Source organism: Orcinus orca, chromosome 10, assembly GCF_937001465.1.
Source record: "Orcinus orca chromosome 10, mOrcOrc1.1, whole genome shotgun sequence".
NCBI lineage: Eukaryota > Metazoa > Chordata > Mammalia > Artiodactyla > Delphinidae > Orcinus > Orcinus orca.
This window is the reverse complement of record NC_064568.1, coordinates 71,734,219-71,752,264: the sequence shown is the minus strand read 5'-3', so window position 1 is coordinate 71,752,264 and position 18,046 is coordinate 71,734,219.

The following is an 18,046-nucleotide window of genomic DNA, read 5'->3' as shown; positions in this document are numbered from 1 at the left end:
CCTAAAACAGTTGTATAGTGAGAGGAAGCTTGGACTAGGGAAGGAAGAAGAACTAAGATTCATTCAATTATTATTATTTTTTTTCCAAATATATTATTCCAAATGGGATGTGAGATAAGTCATAAACATTCTTACACTTCACCAAAAGAGACAGAATAAAGTTCATGGGGAAATGTGGGGAAGCGAGGGCAAGATGAGTGTACAGATTGACTCTGGGGGGATCCTGTAGAGTTTCTGGAAGTGGGCCGTTATTGTGGCTTTCAGCTCCATAAAAATAGGATCAGCTGCAAAATTCACTGACAAAGGGAAGTCAGTCGCAGAATGGATGACCCCCGTCCCGCACAAACAGAAGGTTTAATAAAAGAATTCAGATGACAAAGAGTACATGCTATGAAATTTCATTTATATAATAAGTACAAAAACAGGCAAAACTAATCCATGCAGTTCCAAGTCAAGATAATTGTTACCTTTGGGAGTGGGGCAATGAATAGGAAGATAGTAGGGGGAGGGTCCTGGGGATCCTGGTAATGTCCTATTTCTCGATTTGGGTGTGGAATTGTGAGAATTCATCAAGCTGTGCATTTATGATGTGTGTGTGTTTGTACGTATGTTTCATTGACAATTTCGAATAAAAGCGGTTGCTTGGTGGAAGCATAGCTTTTCAGCACACTGCATCTATAAGTAACACTTTATTATTTTTGTTTTTTTGTCTTTTAGTTTCATTGAAGTATAGTTGATTTACAATGTTGTGTTAATTTCTGCTGTACAGCAAAGTGACTCAGTCATACATATATATACTTTTTCATATTCTTTTCCATTATGGTTTATCACAGGATATTAAATATATTTTCCTGTGCTATACAATAGGACATTGTCGTTTATCCCATAATAGTTTGCATCTGCTAATTCCAAACTCCCAATCCTTCTCTCCCCCACCCACTCCCCCTTGGCAACCAAAAGTCTGTTCTCTACGTCTGTAAGTCTGTTTCTGTTTTGTAGATAAGTTCATTTGTGTTGTATTTTAGATTCCACATAAAAGTGATATTATCTGGTGTTTGTCTTTCTCTGACTTATTTAGTATGATAATCTCTAGGTCCATCCATGTTGCTCCGAATGGCACTATTTCATTCTTTTTTATGGCTGAGTAGTATTCCATCACACACACACACACACACACACACACACACACACATATGTATATATAATCACATCTTCTTTATCCATTCACCTGTCAATGGACATTTAGGTGGCTTCCATATCCTGGCTATTGTAGATAGTGCTGCTATGAACATAGGGGTGCATGCGTCTTTTCAAGTTATAGTTTTGTCTGGATATATGCCCAGGAGTGGTATTGCTGGATCACATGGTATCTCTGTTTTCAATTTTTTGAGGACCCTCCATACTGTTTTCCATAGTGGCTGCACCAGTTTACATTCCCACCAACAGAGTAACACTTACTGGTAATGACAGAAATAGAGAGCTAATCGTCGCTGACCGTGTGCTCTGTCCACTACACGTTTCCCTCACAGCTGTCCTGTGAGGTGGGGTGGCCCTCCACTTTTACAGACGGGGCAGCTGAGGCTTAGTGAGGTTAAGTAACTTCCCTGCACCCCCAGAGCTCTTCCTGGCAGAACACACTGATTTGTGTGTCCTTCCCCCGCCTCCACCCCACACCTAATAGCGAATGCCTCTTAGATACAGCACAGAATCTGGCGCACAACTGAAGCTCGAGAAATGAGGGAAGGAGGGAGGGAGCAAGGCTTGTCATTGCATTGTCACCAGTCACCCAGTCTTGGCATTCTGAAATCATTTTTGTCTCCCCTCTAATTTCAATTGTACTTAAAGGCCGCGCCAAACAGCACGTAATTGCTTTCTGTTGCTAGGTCTAAAACGTTCTGTCACTCGGGCCTGCGCCTCCAAGCTGCACAATTGTTTGAAGTGATTGAGGAGCGAAGAGAGCTACTTCTGCTCCCCACAGGAGAACCTGGGTGGGAGAGGGAGGAGGGGCAGATGTGAACTAGGGTGGGGGAGGGGTGGGGGATGATGCCTGCACCTAGCTGCTTTCCACCTGCCCAACCGCTTAGCTTCTTAACCCAGCACCAGGAGGTAAAAGTGAGTGACTGGCCCCCAAGTGGGAACATCTCCTGCCTCACCCCACCCCAGGGTCTCGCTTCTGTCCCAGTCCTGTGCAGTGGCCCTTTCCCATCCTACTGGACTCTTTGTCTGAATTAAGGTCAACAATTAGCCCAATTGGTGGCCGATCCCTCACAAAGCCCGCGTGTGCACTCTCCCTGCCGGAAGCCTATTTCTCCTGGGGAGACTTTAGTGGACAGCAAAAAGCTTCAGATGGCGTCCCAGTCCTGGGGAGAAGGAACCCTCCTCTGATCCCAGAAGCTCTTTACATGTCCCTCTGGAATTGTTGGGGACATGGCTTTCCTGCCCTTTGGGAGGATCGTGTCTTTCTGCCACTGCTTATGTTACACTGAGTCAACATTCAATGAATAATAAATTATAATAACAATAACTTGAGGAAATTTATGCCCTAGCTTCAACGGGGTCCAAAACATAAAGGGAAAACCCACTGTAAATTATACCCTGGGACTAGCAAGTGAATAATGCAGGCGGCTTTCCCCAGAGACCTCCAAATCAACTCATTTAAATTAATAAATCTCACTCTCCTCTGTGCCTGAATAACAGGCTTATTTATGCGTCTTGAAATTGCCCAAAATATCCGAGTGAGGGAACAGAGCAATTAGAGTTCCTTCTTTGAGATGCTGTCTGACTTGCTGACTCTTATTCTGGCTGAACGTAGGGAAAGGGGAAAAGAAAAAACCCACAATAGCATTGAATTCAATCCGACCAGCGGATCGCTTCTAAATGTACAAGCTTCCAAGTAACCAAACTGACTGAATTTTTCACTTTCCAGTCACTGCTTTTGTCTTTTCTGGCTTAAAAACCCTGATACAGACCAGTCTTTCTCGAAAAAGTCCTTGCAGAGCTTAAGACCAGAAAATATGGTTTGTTCTGACAGGTCCCCTACTGAGGCCCCTGGAATTTGGGACTGAAATTGAAACTATTTAAGGCAATGGAGGGCTCTGGCACTGACCAGCCAGAGGGGGTGTGGCCTGCGCCCCGCCTCCTCCCCCCTCCCCCTCCCCAGCAATGTTAACTCTTTAGTTTCTGGATCTTAGGGTAGTCGGTGTCGGGGGTATCCTGGAAGAGAGGCAGGGCTGGGTGCTGGAGGGCTCAAGGCAGCGGTGGGGATGAAAGCATTTTAATATCTCAACAGTGCAGAGGACTGACCATCAGGTCTGCTTCTACATGCTCTGAACAGCTGGGGAGAGAGTGGGTTCTAATCTGCCTTTTCTGGGTCATTCATTTCTGTTCTTTCCCTCTCACCTAATTCTTCTTAGACTGTCCATAACCTGTTTTTCATCTCCACCCCAGTTCATCCAGCTTTGGTCCAATGCAATTTTGATGTTAACCTTCAGAGTTAGGTCAAACTCTATAAGTCAAGGGCAGAGTCGCCCAACAAGGCTGCCCTCACGTCAGACACTAGCCCCAGTTTTGAAGGGTCCTCAGAGCCACTGATACTTCCGACCAACTGGCTACAAACTCAGGGGTACCACTACCTCCTCAAGTTTGATAGTTCACTGGAATGACTCAGAACTAAGAAAAGCGCTCTACTTATAACTACAGTTTTATTACAAAGGATACAAATCAGGACCATCCGAAAAAAGAGACACAGGAAGTCTGGGAGGGTCCCAAATGTGAAGCTTCTGTGTCCTCAAGATGCAACACTCTTGCAGCCCATGTTGAGTATTACCAACCCGAGAAGACCACCTGAACCATAGTGTCGAGGATTTTATTGGGATTTCATTACCTGGGCACGATGAAAACAGTGGCCATGTGATGGAACTCAATCTCTAGTACTCCGCCCCTTCTAGGAGGTTGGGCTGAAATGTGGCTCAAAGCCCCACCCATCTAATTACATATTTCATCTTTCTGGAGTGACCAGCCCCCATCCTGATTCCTCTTGTGAGCATAAACTCAGGTGTGTCTAAGGGCCCACTATGAATAGCATGGGAAATTCCAAGGACCCAGGAACGGAGACCCGCCAAATGCTTTATTATATAACATATGGTTTAAATGAACATGCTTTATCTGAGGCCTAGCTTCTGTGTCCATTAGGTATGTCCTACAAGGCTATCGTATCTGTGTGTGTGTGAGTGTGCACGTGGAGGTGTCTGAGGAAATACAAGGAGTAAGGACTGGCCGATGAAGCAGGGAGAGCCTTGGGCTGGAAGATGAATCCTAGTCTTGGGTTGGGTGGGACGTTATCCTCAGGGAGGGGCAAGGGCAGTAGTAGTTGTGCCACCAATACCAGCTGTGTGCTCTTAGGAGTTTGCTCACAGGCTGGAGGAGAGTAGCCCTGAGAGAGGACCAGAGGATGGAAAGAACTGGGGGGTAAGTGGGGACACGGAAATGGAATGGAATGGAATGTCAGGGTTGGGAAAGGCCTCTGTCCGTGGTCTTATGTGTGTCTGTGTGTGTGCATGTGAACATGTATTTGGGCCTGTGTACACACGCATGAGCATGTGTGAAGGTAAACGGGAAGAAAAGCTAAGTTGACATTCCCTCCTGATCTGGGCTGCCATCCACTAGGATACAAACTGAACCAGTGGCTGATAAATGGCGCTCCTCTCACCACCACTCTTAATGAACCACTTAGGGAACTTTTGCTCCCTGTTCTCATAACCTTGAGCTCTGTCAGATTCCCAGGGAGGGAACACGCTTCCACCAGGGAATGCTGCACTTAAGCTATGACCACAGCATGGTCGCTCTGGGCTCCTCCTGCCAGTGGACCAGCAAGCAGAGAAAGGAGTGACTCTGTACGTGGAAGTAATCGGCCCTGACCCCCACGAGGAGCTAGGGTTGCTGTTACCCACTGAGGGCAGGGAAGAGCTTGTCTAGAGCTCAAGAATTCACTGAGCTGTCTCTTGGGCTTCTGTGCCTGGTCATGGTAAAGACCACTGCAGCAATCGCAGCCTGACAAGGGCAAAGCAACTGAGAGCTCAGACCCCTTGAGATAAGGCGCAGCAGTTTCTCACAGGCAAGCAGCCCAGACCAGCTGGCCGAGGGAGAGGGAAGCTGAGGATGTGTGTTGGAGGAGGGAGGTGATGAGTACCAGTTTTGGTCTCAGGACAAGCTGCAACCACAGGGACTGTAGCGAATTCCACTTACCTTCCTGGGTTGAGTTCTGGCAGAGATTGTAGGCAGCCACCACCATGAAGGAAACCCTATGATGGGTTGGACATAGCAGAAGGCCCAAGAAGGCCTGAGTGGGTCAAGGGCTGGATTGTACCAGACACTTCACACCCTCTCATCCCCACTTCTCACTCCAGCCACTGCTGTGGCAGTCGGTCCTGTGCAGGCTACAGCCAGCTTCATGCAGGTTGCAATTTAACGGCCCTTACATAATGTACGTCATGCTCTCTACCTCTTGCTTCCTGTGCTGGGACTTCTCGGGCCCTGAGGCACACGGATGCTGGCAGAAGCCCACTCGGCGGCACACGCGGGCAACCCAGCAGTGCGTGGTAGTTAGGGCTGCGAGGCCACACTTGACCAACAGAGCAAGGAAGGCAGTGGGGTGGTGCTGGCCCCTGGCATTGTCCGAGAGGAGAGCCCTGAGACGTCTTTCTCCCAGGACCCTGCCAAAACCAAACCCCGCTGGCCCCGGGCTGGTGGCCAACTCACTGATGCATGCTCCTTCCTGCTTCTCCTCCTTTCCCGTTCCCACTCTTCTGTCCTTCACTCTTCTCCACGGAATCACAGGTCAAATAAACCTCCTGCCGGCAAGCTTTTGTCTTAGATGCTTTTCTCCCCCGACAAGGCAGAATCTAAGACACTCCCTCCACACGCTGTCCTCCGTAGAGATGCCAGAGCCACTGATCCTTACATGAGTTAGATCACAAGTCTTCTCCTCCAAGCCCGGAGCTCTAGCCGTGCTCCTCCCCGCACACTTGCAGTAGTCAGGGCCAGTACCCACACTGGGAAAGCTGCTCTTCTCCTAGGAGGCCTTGCATGATCTGACCCCTCATTACTCTCTGACCTCATGCCCAACCACTTCCCTCTTATCTACCCCCTTCCAGCCACTCCAGCCTCTCTGCTGATCCAGGAACACACAGGCAAGTCTCGCTGCAGGGTTTGTGCGGGCTCGTCCTCCATATCTCTGCACAGACAACTGCTTCACTCTTTCCCTTCCTTCCTCCAGTATCATCTCAAGGTAGGGTGACCAGCTGTCCTGGGTTGCCTGGGACTCAGAGGCTCCCCAGAATGTGGGACTTTCCATTTTAAAACCAGGACAGACCCAGGCAGATTGGCACGTCTGGTCACCCTCTTTCAATGAGACCTGACTCTTCCATTTAAAATTTCAATCCCTCCCCTTCCTTCCCCCACATCCCTGATTCCCACTCATTCTGCTCTTATATTTCTTTTCTTTCAGAGCATTTATCACCTCTAACGTACCACATCGTTTACTTGTGTATTGGGCTTATTGCGTAGAGTATTCCCTGCTCTAACCCTAGTTTCCGGAACAGCTGAGCACCGGGGTTCTCCAAGTGTGGTCTCAGCAGCAACATCACCATCACCTGGGAGCTTGTTAGAAATGCAGACTCTTGGGCTCCACCCTGATCCACTGAGTGCAACACTGGCAGGGGAGGGGGGCGAGCCCGGGAATCTGTGTGTGACCCAGCGCTCCAGAAGATTCTAAGGTTCATCAGGGTTAAGTGTCACTGCCTGGGCGCACAGGAAGTGCTCACTGAGGGAAGGAATGACTCCTGCAGACAGATGCTCTTCATCCAATCTGTAGACACAGGTTCTCCCTGGGTTCCTTCTCAAATCGCATCTGTGCATTGAGGATTTGTCACTTTGAGCCAAAGAGGGATTTCTCTTCAAGCTGCTTGAGAGCCCGGGGGTCATCATAATTAACCCGATACAGGCTGCCTAGGTGATGTAGAAGGTGCCTTGGTACCTGCTTATCTCGGTATGTAGAAGATGTTAAGGAAACAGCTGCCGTTTTCTCATGATCCCTGAGATGTTTTTCCCTTCTTTGGGGAACCTCAATCAGCAATATTATGGTAGGTTATTTCAAACGATCAAAAGGGGTTGGAGCAGGAGAGAGACATCTGAGCTTTACCCTTACTGAGAAATCAAACATTCTTGAACGGCAGCAGGAGAGATTAAGGCTAGACCTCAGGAAGGACTTTCTGCAAGCCAAGGAAAGCTATAAGGACCTAAGGAAATTATGAAATCCTCTCTCATAAATGCCTGAGTTGGGGTTGGTCTTATGTGTGGGCAGAGGAACTGACCGCAAAGCTTTCTGGACTCGGGGGGACAGATTGAGAGGTGGCTGCCTTTCAGTGAGGAGTCTGAGAAGCGGGGATTGTCCCTCACGCACCCGCCATGTGGTTTTGAACCCATTTTTCCTAGTTTCTCTACCTCAGGGTTTCTAGCCTCGGCACCATTCACATCTGGGACTGAAGAATTCCTTGTTTGAGGGGCTGTCTCGTGGGATGTTTAGCAGCGTCCCTGGCCTCTATCTTCTAGATGATAACAGCGTCCTCTTCCCCAATTGTGACAATGGAAATTATCTCCAGACATTGCCAAATGCCCCTGGGGGTGGGAGGCAGGGGCCCTACACGTACTGCGAGGCTCGGAAGATCCCTAAGGGCCTACTGAGCACCCGTATCCCGTCAAATGGAGCAAACAGCACCCCACGGCCTTGAGGGCAGCAGAATTATGGCAGGGCCTGGCTCCAAGCGAGGGAGTAGTACATGGCTACCTCCTCACATGCACTGTGGGTCACCGCAAGGCCAGCCTGGCCCTGATTGGCTTTCTTTAAAACACTTGTCTTCCGGACTAGCTGGCAGGGGCTTCAGTGGCCGTCTAGTCTGGGGAGTTCAAATTCTAACTGGGCTGGTGGGGGAGGGGACACTAATGTCACACACTGGAATCCCGCCCCCCTCCCCCATTTGAAAACCAGTACCCCGGGCCACACTTTCTCAGGAAACCAAGAGACCAATGTCATAGCCAATAGATGGAAATGTTACGGCCAGATTCCCAGTCTGAGCTATTTTTGAGGTATTATCTCCTGAAAGACTCTTTCAGGGGGAGGTGAATGAGGCAGGGTCTTGCAAGTGTAGGACTGGATCCTGTCTTTCTTTAAAATGTTGATGTTTTGTTCATCGTGGATAGTTTTTGCATTCGTTTTGATTTTTTAGAGATAGTGTGTTAAAATCCTTGGTTACTAGGTCTTTTTTTGGTGTCCCTCTGAAATTTCACACCCTAGCAAGTGTCTCACTTACCTCGCTGTAATCCTGGCCCTAATCACCACCGTTTTATGATGTGGAACAGCAGGCCTAGGCGTGAGGAGCATGGCAAAGGGAGCAACCAAGGCTTAACCTGAAGGCCCAGGACCCCAGGTGTTGCAGAAGCCCCTGGGGGACAGCCCAGCCAGAACACACTGAAGATAAACTGGACAGAGCCTCCCAGCCCTAATCCTCAGTGAATTCATGGTTCTAGGATACTACACATCATTCATTTATTTATTCACAATCATCTTCAGAGGGCCTGCTCTGGGGCAGACATTGGAGGGACCAATAGGATGCCACTCCCTCCCCCCCACCCCAGGAGACAGGCTGGTAAACGAAGAAGCCTGATGCTGGTGACAAGGGCTGCACAAAGCACCTGGGGGCTGAGCCAGCAGTGATTCATGGGATCTGCTGTGTGGGGACCGAACCCAAATGTAAGATTCATTCTCAACCCAAGAGAGACCTTGTCAACCACAGGTCATTTTCCAAGTTCACTAACAAGCCTGCCAGAGCCACAGTGGTGAGATATGAGCTGGGGATTTACTTGGCTTCATTTCCTTGAGTTACTTAAGGAGCCATCAAGGGACTCTCTACCCCCCTTCACAGAGCTGAGGCTGGGTTGGGTGGAAACGGTTAATGAAATGATTCTCGAATGGTTAGAGGGCTTAACTGATGAAAAACCAGAGTATGTTGTTTTTATTGCCCACTCTCTTTTTTGTTTTGAGATTCAGGGGATGATGGAGTTGATGGGGGCGGGGAAATGATGCACAGACAAGAAACAGAAAATAATATGCTTGCGAATGATGTTCTAACTCCCCATTGTACAGATGAACAAACTGAGGCCCAGAGAGGACAACTGACTTGTTCATGGTGCAGCCTTAAAACAGAACTTGTAATAATAGTGCCGGCCCGCGGGAGTGGGCGGGGGGGTGGGGGCGAAGGGCAGTGTCTGCTCCATGTGTCTGGCTGTGCAGGAACGCGCACCGTTTTCTTCGTTAAGGAATTAATTAAGCAGCAGCTAATCCCTACGGCAGCGATAAACAGAGCTAACATCCAAGCATTTGGTTTGACAGGAGATGGGGTCCCTTGTGGCTGGTGCCAGGTGTCCCACTCTCTGGAGAGGAGGGGCTGGGTAGCTTAAAAGAGGTTGCACATGGAACGGATGGGACTCCAGTCTCCCGCAGAGCAGCCCTGCCATCCCGCTAAGTTCCCTGCAGTGGAGGCAATTGCTCTCCCGCATCTTACTCTCTGCTCCTGGAAAGAGGGAGGGCCAGAAGCACCAGCAGTTCCATTTATGGTTGAGGAAGTTGACATTCAGAGCGGTTGGGCAGTTTGCCCCAGGGCAATCTTCTAAGTAAATTGCTGGCAGAGCCCTCCCTGGAGCCCAGACCACTGTGATTTCTGCCCACCCCGGGGGCTCTCTCCCCAGCCCTGCAGAGGTTCTGCTCCTAGAATACCCGGGTCAGGGCACCATCTGTCCCCAGCGGGCTGTGTCTGGTCCTCTCTGCCACATGAACTACTGTCTCTAGGGAGCTCCACCAGGGCAGGGAATCCCAGCTCAGTCTTTCTCAGAACCCCTGTCAGAAAGTTCTTTCTTGGTTTGTTTTCTTTATACAGACACAGCCCATCTCCCCTCCAAGACTCCCCACACTAAGGACCATGTCTCATCTCTTGTTAACCTGGCCAGCACCTGGCCGAGTATGTGCTCTAGAAACATCCGTTCCCTGCCCCTGCCCTTATATGGTTGACCCTTACAATACCTGGATGCAGGTGAGTCTGGGATTCTGATTATCCGCATTGCAGCTGATCCATTTCCTAAGAGCTGCAAGGCAAGGGCCTTTATCCCCTGAAACGCGGGATTGCAAACACAGACGTATGTGTGGGGTGGGGTTGAGGCGCGTAACAAAGGAACGAAGCCCGCCTGGTGGTTCTCCAGGGACCCCAAGCTCCACTTAAGTTAGTGGGCAACTTGACCAGCTCCCGCCCACACTGGTTTCAAGAAACTGGACCCAGCTTTGCATTGTCAAGGGAAGCAGAAAACTGAATTTCTATGGGAAATTTCCTGATATGACAGTGTTGGCGTTAAACTCATCTTTTACAAAAGACACTCCAATCAGATCAAACAAAACACAAGTCCGAGCTGCCCCTTTGCAGACTCTCACTTTAGTACTTTCTTAGGTATAAGGCTGGAAAGAGCACAGAAGGAGCAGGGTGGGTAAGGGTCTGCAGGAGGGGGGCTCACAGCGTCCTCTCTCTTCCCTTTTCCTGGAACCTTGTAGGGGGAGCAGAGACTCCCCTGCACTGTACTGGAAACTAAGTCACTGACCCCGTTGGCATTGGGCCCTATGCCCTCAAACTCCATCTTTCTTCCCCGGTGTTCTTGGGGTCTCTCCCCACCTCACCCCACCATGCTCTTTCCTTCCCTGTGGGTAAATGAGAGGGAAAAACCATGAAGTCCCATGAGTTCTACGGCTTGGCATGGTTCATCTCAAATGCCTTCTCAGCGAATCTCCGTGTTTTCAATTACCTCCCAAGCCCAGCCAAGCGGGAGGATTAGTAAATTAATGAGTTTAAATTATTTAGTTTTCTTCCCCACCCCCCTTCTTTATTCTGTGGCAATATTAAATCGAATCCAGGTCCAGATGCATTGGATGATACATGACAGGTTATGGCTAATAACTGATCTCATTTTCAAATTAATATGCAAATTCACCCTCAGAGCTGAGGAATGAAAGAGGCTAGTTAGAAACAGCAGGGAAGAGAGGATGTGAGTGGGGGAAGGAACAATAAGGGAGGAGGAGGTCCCCCTGGAGTCTAATCAGAATCTTCATAGAGAGACAGGGAAGAGGAAATGTGACAACATGGAAAATCTTTGTCAAACAGAGTCCCCAAGCATACGCATGTCTCCCTCTGCAGGGAAGCTGTGGGATCTTTGAGCTGCAGAGCTGGAGGGGAATCCACCTCCATCTTACAGAGGGAGGAACTGAGGCCCGAAGTTACCAAGCGTGCTGGGAGCAAAACTGTGCCTATAAATCAGAATATTTGAGGGCCCCTGTGCCAGCAGGAAGGCGAGAGAGATCAGTCTTCCCTGCAGTGGGTAGCCGGAAAAATGAGATTCCTTCTACTCCTAAATGAAAATTCATCCCTTTCAGTTCCTGAAACAGGTCCTCTATGGCATGGGACTCTATAGGGCCATATACAGTGTCTGGTCGGAGTGCTGACCATTTCTGATAATTACTAGTTGCACAGCTGAATTAATCAATGAAGCCGTGAGTATGGGGCACGCGTTGGGTGCCTACTACGTGTCCGTCATTGTATGGAGCGCTAGGGATAGACTTTTGTCCTGTGTTAGTTTAATCATCATTTCCACATAACAAATGGGAAAGCTAGATCCTAGTGAGTGACCTACCTGGGGGAGAGATTTCACAGCAGAGGTGGGTCTGGCTTCCAGGGCCCCTTGGTTTGTCCTGGGCTCCCGCTGTCTCCCAGGCCGGCACTTTGCTTTCGGGCTGGGTGCCCCTGATGGTGGTTGTACGCAGCCTGGATTCCCTCTGTTGATTTTGAAAAGGCTCACGGAAAAATGAGTTGGCACCGTCCCAGCTCACCTTGGAAGATGGATTATTGGGAGGGAAGGGGTCCCTGGCTGCAGGTGGCCCGTAGCTAGTGAAGAAGTGGCAGCTCTTTGGCTGGGAGGGGACGGGGCCCTGGCATAGAGTGTCGTGGTCCAAAGATTGACGTCTGTGATGCTCCGTTAGGCAGGATTGTCTCAGCAGGAGCCCTGTTCCCTCAATCACTTGATCTTCATGTTGGTTTCCTTAATGTGTATCTACCCTCCTGTCTTTCCCCTTCTCTGGGCTGCTGTCTTTGCTGTCATTATAGCTGCATCTTGGATTCGGAGGCTGTTGAATGCTGGAGGAGGGGACGTCGTGGGGATGGAGGGCTGCAGGAGGCTGGGCCCAGGGGATCAAGGAGACCTTCCTGTTCACCTTTCTTAGACTCAGTGTCCTGCGTGGAAAGCAGTGACTCGGGCCAGATTCCCAGGGGGAAGCCAAGGAGGAGGAACTAGAAGGAGATCGTCAGGCTATGCTGCCCAATAGGATAGCCACTAGCCACCCATGACTACTTACACTTACATGGAAATTAATTAAAATATAACAAAATTAAAAATTCAGTTCCTCGGTCATACTAGCACTCATGTTCGTGTTCAGTGGCCACGCATGGCTAGTGGCTATTGTATCAGCATGAATAGAGCATGCCCATCATCACAGGAAGTTCTGTTGGACAGTGCCATTCTAAGGTGTTTCCTGTGTCTTAAGCATCTGATTCCTGGTCTGATTCCCAGGAGATTCCCTGGTCCTTCAGGCCCAACATTCATCTGCAACACCTAGCTCGGAGCCTTGCCTGTGGTGAGGCTTAGTATGTGGCACCCCATTGTCCAAAACCAGATGGGGGGAGCGATGATCCTGTTTATCCATCCGGGAGTCAAACCATATATATTCCAATATGCGTACCATTACATTTTTAAAGCACTTCCATTTGTCTTACAATCAACCAAGTATAAGCGGGAGTGGAGGGTCCCTTTGACTCAGGGGGATTCAAAGTAAGGAAAACAGACAGCATGAAAAATGAGGCGGTGTTGGGCGTCCAGGGGTCGAGGGTTGTCCCTTGCTGGTCCTTTCCTTCTAAGACAAAAGTTTCCTAAATGCAGGACCACGGCACATAGGAATCAACAGTTTTTAGATGGGCTGCTCTAAGCAGCACCAAGGAAGGGGGGGGGGGCAAAGAGGAGTCAGAAAGACAGGGAGGTTCGTGACGAGCACAAAACACCTTAAACCTGCACAGCTCCTGGGAAGGATCTCACTGGTTTGAGAGTCACTTTATCGTCTTGGGTGGCGCTTGCATCGTGTTGATGAGCAGCCTGGGCACGTGTGACTATCATGCCCATTGTGCAGATGGGGAAACAGAGGCTCAGAGAGGTCAAGGTCCGAGTGGCAGGCCTCCCTGGTGCCGCCCATGTCCCATCATCGGGGCCAGGAGAGAGCCCGAGAGCCTGAGATGGCCCAGCTCAGTATCGGCAGTGGTGGCTGTATGCAGACTGTGGAGTGAGGGGAGTTGTCTGCTGGCTGAGAGCAGAAAGCCGCTTAGCAGTGGAAGCAGCAGGTGAGACAGCAGGAGTGGAGCTGCAGAAGGAAGCAGCCGGGGAGGAGAGCAGGATACAGAACACCTGGGACAGGAGGGCAGCAAGGGAGGGGGCGGCACAGGGGGCGGGTACGCGGCCACTGTGGCGGCTCTGAACGAGACACATCCGCAACCTGACACTGGGTCACCTGCGGCCACCGGACAGTGACCACAGGAGCTGGGAGGTGAGCAGTGCGGCTGTTGAGAGACTTCTAGGTATACGCTTATCTCCCGGGCGATGAAGTTATTTTCAATCAAATCCCTTTTCGTGACAAGTTGTATAGCAGGTTGGTTATCGATGTTGTCCCCACTCCAAAGTAAGGGGCTGGCTCCCTTGACTACTATTTCACAACCTTGTTAGCCATGCTTCAGATCCAAATAATGTATATTTCACATTGTGACCTGGTGCTCGAGTGCAGGCGCACACACACGCACACACTCATCTATGAACTGAACAGTTTCTCCAAACAGTGCTCTTATTACGATTCACATCCACATTCTCTTTTCTTATCTCCTCTTTTCTCTCTCTCTCTCTCTCTCTCTTTTTTTTTTTTTTGTGGTACGTGGGCCTCTCACTGTTGTGGCCTCTCCCGTTGCGGAGCACAGGCTCCGGACGCACAGGCTCAGCGGCCATGGCTCACGGGCCCAGCCGTTCCGCGGCATGTGGGATCTTCCCGGACCGGGGCACGAACCTGTGTCCCCTGCATCGGCAGGCAGACTCTCAACCACCGCGCCACCAGGGAAGCCCTCCTCTTTTCTCTTTTTATTTTCCTTCCATCCTCCTCCATTTGGAAAAATACTGGTCACAACCCACTGAACTGGTTTTGCTTCTCACTAATGAGAGGTGAGAATTCTACCACTGAACCACCAATGCTCCTCACTAACGGGTCTTGACCTGCCTCCTCACTGTGCTGACCCCTTCTGTTTGGAAGAGGTGATCTCTGGAAAGGTGTGCCACCTAGAACACCGGGTGATGAGGGTCTATGGAGGGCTCCCTGAAGCACGAGGGAAGAAATCTCATCACGTCTCCTTCTCAAACACCATGAGACAATTGATATTTATCAGACAGACAGTCAATTTCCTGGCATAGGCATTGGCAATTCCTGCCAAATGTATTAACTGGGGCAGCAGGATAGTCATTAGAGCCCCTGTGTACGTGTGCCGGGCACTGCACCAGGAACTTGCCAGGGTTTATCTCTTTGTTCCTCGCTATAACCCTGTGAGGGCAATATCACTAGTCCCGCTTTACAGATGAAAAAACTGAGCTCAGAAAAGACAAGCGACTAGTCACATAGTGGCAGAGCTGGGATTTAAACCCAGGTCTGTGTGTATCCAAAACCTCTGTTATCTTCGGGACATGAAATTATTCGAACAGTTGAATATCAACATTACTCCAGAGAACAAAAATGCCAGTGTCTGTGTCTCTTCTCTCTCCTTCTCTCTCTTTCACACACACACACACACACACACACACACACACACACACACACACACCCCATAAAATTACTAAATCAAATCTGTATACAATTAATTGTCCAGTGGGTTTTGATATGACATGAGGCATACTGGATCCAGCCATATTGGGTCTCCATGAGGCCTTCTGAGAGGAGAATGGAGAAGGTGTGAGAGAGTGGGCAGCCCCTGAGGGGGCTTTACACATGCCCACAGGCTCCTCCTAATGTAGGAGGCCTCCTGTCGGGGGGCGCTGTGGAGCAGCTGGTCCACCTTCCATTCGGCCCTACTCTTAGGGTGTCTCCCTGCACTGCAAAGGCTGGAAAGCTAAAAATTACATTCCTTAGGTTTCTCTGTAGCTATTATTCTGCATGGGAATTAAGTTCTGTAATTCCTTGTTCTTGCCCAAGACCTGGGAGGCAAAGGTGATGTGGAGGCTGTCTTGCCGCTGCTTTTAGCTGTTTCCCTGCTGGAAAAGGAGGCTGTGGAGATGTGACTTTTCCCCCTACAGCAGCACTCAAATGCCCATTCTTCATGTTCTTGGGTGTTGAGAAGCAGCTGTGGTGGACACAGTGCCTGAAAAAGCACATTGCAGACCTGATTACCAGCATCGACAGTGGTTCATGACACGGGCACAGCTGCAGGGCTGGCTTCCCTAATCTGGATTCCGGGACCCTGCATCACAGCTGTGGGTGTGATCTTGAACTCAGCTGGGACCAAGAGTGGTGGCCTCGGGACAGTTCCACTGGTAGGTCAGCTCCAGGGTCCTGCACCCAGGCTGAAGCCCTTATGGTTCCAGCCCTTCCTGAGATGTTTAGGCACCTAATCCCACGTGTTCGATCCCTTTCCATCTCTTGCACAGAACCTGGCTGATACACGTTCCTTCGCCAACCTCTGCCCCTGAGCCACCAACCCCCTTCTACACATGTCCAGTGAGCACTCTCCCTTTCAAACAAGGATGCTCACTCCACCAACAGGGCTGAGTCTTGGAGACTCACCTGCTCAATTTATCACTTTGGCTCAGTGATTTCTATGAAGTTATCTGCACCTGTTCACAAATAAAAATGTTCTGTCTCGTGGACATATTGGATGGTTTTGTCAGTCTTGAGAAAGCCTCAGATGCTTAATCAGGTAACCCTTTTCCTTCTGGGTATATTGAGATCCAGAAGGCTTTCTGAGGAGGCAGGAAGTTCCCAGGGGAAGTCCCACGTCCTGCTTTCTAACCCTGGAAAACGGCAGGGTGCCAGCTCTCCCATCTGAGCCCTCAGAAGCCAAGCCCTCCCTTCCTGGTTAGGAGCCCAATTCCCCTGTGGAGACATCTTTCCAAAGGATGCTCAGGCTAGCCTGACCCTCAGAAGTTGAAAGGAATGGCTTCAAGGGCACCTAAAAAGCCTTCCACCGACTTTGTGTTTCTTGGAGATCTAAAAAATACTTTTCCATGGAGGGTGATCTCCTGCCAACCTAAAGAAAGAGGCACAGAGAGACAGGGCTCATCTAAAATGCTTCAGGGAAGAGGTGGGAAGAAGTCTGAGATGTTCCTGAAGCATCCCTGAGGCAGGTGGGTGGGGTTTGGAGGTGTCCCTTAGGCCGGGTGCCTGGCATTTCTGCGCTTTGTAAATGCCTGTGGCCGCCACCTGAAAAGGAAAGATGGACAGGAGTGTTGTCAGTCGCTGGAGTATACACAGCTATTTTTAATACAGTGTGGGTGACCTCAGGGCACCAACCATGCAAAACAGAGATAAGGAGTATGAAACACCTCACCCAAGTGACTTAGCACCAGTTCATGCATTCAGTGGGCTTGTCTCAGCTGTGCTGTTTCCAGAGTCCTCCCAGTCACTGGCTCTTTCTGTCTCTCTGTCCTTGGGACTGTCCTCCCACTGCCCTCTCTTTCTGGATCACCCCTCTCTTGTCCCAGGCCAGCAGAGTCTCCTTGCTCCCCATGATGTCTAATGAACCAAGGCCTCTTTCTGCCTAGACACCAGGTCCACCTCCTTAACTTTGGGTCAAAATGGACATGTCTCAGACAATGTCTAGTTCAGGTCCTTCAAAAAGCAGATGCTAGGATAGAATTAAATGTGCAAGGGTTTTAGTATAGGGGGGACACCTACTAAAGGAGAAGATGAGGAGGGAAGCTAGGAGAGGCCAGAAGAGCTATCAGACTGCAAAGTAAGACTGGCCCTGAATGAAGGAGAGAGAGAAGGAAGGTTAGCTGGAAACACCCTAGGCCTCCACGCACTCTAAAGGGGTTTGGCAAGGCTGTTGTTCTCAAGCCAAAGTCCCCTGTCAGAGGAGTCTGCGTCTCTCGGGACTTGCTTAGTATCCCTGCTGCGCTCAGTCATAGTTTGGGAGCAGCCTGTTGAAACATGCAGCATTGCCCTGGTGCAAACATGATATTGGATTTCAGAGCACAGCGGTGGGGGCCCTTGGACAACTAAGTTCCCTGCAGTTGGAGGTCTGCAGGGCATATTCTCAGGGCTGCCACGGCTCCCCACCATATCTACCAGCTCACCCTGTTCTCTTCCCATAGAAATTCCTCCACTAGCCTTTACCCTTTGCCTAGTTCAGTGGCTGGAGACTAAGTCTTCCATCTCGACCAGTGTGTCCTTCATTTCCCCGAAATTTCTTCCTCTTGTGTGGTCTACTTTTTTTCTTTTTAATGGGCTCTGACCCCTTCTCCAGCTCTTCCACTCTTAAGTAGCACATCCAGCTATTTCTCATCTTGTTGCATCCAGTTTTCCTGGAAGTCTCAGCATTCTCTCTTGAATCTCCAATCTCCAGCCCATCATAATGATACCTAGTTCACCAGTGTTGGGTAGAAAAGCCCTCTCCCCTTCTCTCCATCTCCCTGGATTGTCCAATGAGTTATGTTCTTTCACACAACATTTACCTTTTCATATATTGATAAAATCTCTCATTTATATTATATATTTTTTTAGTTTGGATTCCCCTGAAAGCAGAGGCTGAAGCAAGATTTGGGTGCAGTGAGTTTGTTTGGAAGGTGATCCCTGGTTGAAGAAGTGAGGGAACAGGGAGAGAAAAACTGG